We start from the raw sequence: 3727 nt of genomic DNA, 5'->3' as shown, positions 1-3727 counted from the left end.
TTAAAGTGCTAGATTGGATCTTTAAGGCTTTTCAGCTCTAAAATCTAGTATGTACTTATATCTCTAATTCATATATTCAAAATAAAATATTTACTATGTTTCAGTATTGAGACTTGGCTGATTTTTCAGCTCCATGAGTTGAGTCTCTTATAAAATAGTTGCTACTGAACAGGTGTGAATAGCCATCACTTGGCCTGGTTCACCTCCATCCCTCTTCTGGTATTTTCTGTTCTTGTTCCTGATTCAGGCTTAGAGGCACACAGTGTTCTTTATCTGTGGTCACTGACCCCAGAGTCCCTCTCACAGCCTCCTCTCTGGACCCAGCTCTGTTCCAGATCTTGCGCTTCACTTGACTTAAGATGTGGTCTATCACCTTTTCTCCAGCACATAACTTTATAAACTTACCAGGCCCCAGTGACAATCCTTCAGCACTTGGCAAGGTGTTAATGGATCATAATTTTCTTTTTTTTGTACAGATCATGTTTTAACGGCACATTTAAAGTACGATTTTGTTGTCATTTGTTTAACTTGGAATTCTTTTTTTTTTTTTTTTTGTACAACAGTGGTTTGAAGTATTCTTCTTCAACCCAAGCTACTTTGAGGTTTTACTGTTCTAGGAGTGGGGAGGGCTTTGGGCCAGCTAGCCGTTTAGAATCTCAGGATCATAGTCCAATGTCTTATTCTGCCTCTAATTCCTGCCCAGGGGAATAAAGATAAGTTGGAACAAGTGTAGAATACTATTCCTCTTAAAAGCAATGTAGAGATGGGTACTGGAAGGCTCTAAAGGTCCTGCAAGACAAGCTCTACCTTTAAGAATATATAGTCTGGGGACTTCCTTGGTGATGCAGTGGTTAGGACTCTGTGCTTCCATGGTGGGGGGCACAGCTTCTATCCCTGGTTGGGGAACTAAGATCCCAGGTACCGTGTGGCATGGCCAAAATATATATATATATATATATATATATATATATATATATATATCTAGTCTGGTTGGGAAGATATGACATACACAGAGCTAGAGATATACAGTAGTCAAGCAATGAGTGTAGGCAGTTCTACGACAGATGGACAGAGTGCTGAGGGTAAGGGGGACTCTTCTGACTGGGGAGTCAGGAAAGGTATCATATGGAGAAGGATAGAAGCTGTCGTTGGAGTTTTCAGGTGAAATTCAGCTAAGGGGGAGAGAAATGAAGCGACCCTAGTAGGGATATTCTTTTAGCAGAACCAATATTTTAACTGCACTATTTCTGAATCTCTACCTATTGTCCCCAGTTCAGATATATATATATTTTTCACTTGGAGTATAGCTGGTTAAAAATGTAATAGTTTCAGGTGCACAGCAGAGGGAGTCAGCCATTAATATACATGTATCCATTCTCTCCCAAACTCCCCTCCCATCCAGGCTGCCTTGTAACATTGACCAGAGTTGCCTGTGCTATACAGTAGGTCTTTGTTGGTTATCCATTTTAAATACAGCAGTGCCTACATGTCCATCTCAAAATCCCTAACTATTCCTTCCCCTTCCCCTTCCAGCTCAGATTTAAGTTCAGAACATTTACCAGCTGTATCCTTCTTTAACCCTCCTTACTGTTCTGCTTATGTTGCCTCTAACAGACCCCTGCCATCTGGCTGTAAGGAGGTTTACTGTCCTCCAGATATAAATGCCTGCCCCTGCTTAGTGCAGAAGCAGCAGGAGGCATGAGGTAAGCATATTGCCAAGTCTTCTGCTGGAAGGTATCTTTTAGGATGAACATAATCGGGGGAAAATTTTTCTCTTGTTGGGTAAACCTCACCAAATGTTTCCTGAGTCTCATTATGAGACTTTCTCCTTGACTGTCAGCGTGGATTTTCCTCTTCAATCATTTCAAGTCCACATACATGTAGGCTATCCTAATAAACAACAACAACAAACTGGGCAATAGAGGAAGTAACGGAAAGCAGGAGGCAGGCATAATCCATCAGCTACTTCTCTGGTCACAGAATCACTGGGAGTTGCTTGTATAAGAAAATGAAGACTTCTTTCCTTTTTTTGTGTAGTTGCAGCTTTTTCAGATGGCCAGAGTTGCAAGACTTCAGCTCTTGAAGGAGCATTTCCTGAACTTCTCCCTTCTAATTGAGAGGCCCACCTGCTCTTGCCTGATGGGAAAACCTTTGCAGGGTCAGGCACGCAGGCACTCAAGGGACATTTGTTGAGTGAACTAAAGAAATGAATGTAGGTGTTGGATAATGTGATCGGATCAGTCTTATTTTTTTGCTTGCACTGGGTCTTTTTGCTGAGTGGGCTTTTCTCTAGCTGTGGTCAGCAGGGGCTGCTCTCCAGTTGCAGAACACGGGCTTCTCATTGTGGAGGCTTCTCTTGTTGCTAAGCAAGGCCTTCAGGCACTGGGGTTTCAGTAGTTCCAGTATATGGGCTCCTTAGTTGTGGCTCACGGGCTCCAGGGTACAGGCTCAACAGTTGTGGCCCATGCGGCTTTGTCCCTCTGCAGCTGGTGGGCTCTTCTGGGACCAGGAATCAAACCCACGTCCCCTGCATTGGCAGGCCGATTCTTAAGCACTGGACCTCCAGGGAAGTTGTGTGTGTGTGTGTGTGTGTGTGTGAAGTCCTGGGGTCACTCTTTATATCGTTCAGTTTTATGGTTCCCATTTAGTCAATTACTTGAGTCTATGAGTAGTTTTAGAGGCTCAAAAATCTTTCCAATGTATGCTCTGTCCTTACACGCTATATGCTGACTATAAATAAAGTGTATACAAACAGAGCAGCTCTGTTTCTTGTTTGAAAACAAGCTGCTTTCAAATCTAGGTCTCCCAGGGCATATTAAGCTAAAAAAACAAGTGCTAGTTATTTTTCAACTAGCTAGAAAAACCATAAAATATTTCATGCTGTCTGTTCCTGTTTCGTTTTTCTGATAAGAGAGAAGAGATAAGACCCAGACATTCTCAGCAGTTTCTAGCCTATGAAAAGGTTTTAGTTCAAAGGGACCTTAACTGTAAGTCCAAAAGGCATTGCAACACATTTTTGATGTTATTCAGATCTTGGGTGTCGTACCCCCTTCATGAACTGAGCAACACCTGTTCCTACTTGCCAATGTTGAATTGGGGATTCCTGGGCTCTGTAAGTGTTCCCAGAGCTGGGCCTGGCATGACATACCTGCCCAGATTTATGAGGGAGGACCACAGAGAACAGTTCCTCTCTGAATGACCTAACTTCCAAGAGATTGATCACATTTTCAGTGTTAAGAAGTCACATCAAAAATAAGTAAATAAACAAATAAAAGGCAGAGTCCTACTCTCAATGCACTCTAGGGAGGGCACAGCCGTAACAAGGACAGATGGAACCACGAGGACTGAATCCCTTTTTGGTGTCTAGCTCTGGATATCAGCAGACACAGGCTCTGCTGTTTACAGCTTGGCCTCTGTGCCCACACATTTTCCAGCCTTTACCAGATAGCTTTGACTTTTCTTTCTACTCGGCTAAGGTTTAATCTTAGCTAGCTGTCTGTGTTGAATGACTTCCAATTGTCCTCTTGCCCATGTAATCTCCACCCTTCCCCACCCAGCCTGCCTGCCAGGAGGCTGCCCTGCAAGGACTGTCTTCACCCGGCTCCCTAGGTCTCTGGCTTCCTAATGGGCTCAGTCCATGGAAAGCCCTGGAAGGAGATGGGAGGTCAGGATCCTCCTTACCCCAGCTCCCTTCCTAGGAGGTCATTGAAGACCTCTGCCCAGGCAG

Source organism: Ovis canadensis, chromosome 22 (genome assembly GCF_042477335.2).
Source record: "Ovis canadensis isolate MfBH-ARS-UI-01 breed Bighorn chromosome 22, ARS-UI_OviCan_v2, whole genome shotgun sequence".
Lineage (NCBI taxonomy): Eukaryota > Metazoa > Chordata > Mammalia > Artiodactyla > Bovidae > Ovis > Ovis canadensis.
This window is presented reverse-complemented; position numbering follows the sequence as displayed.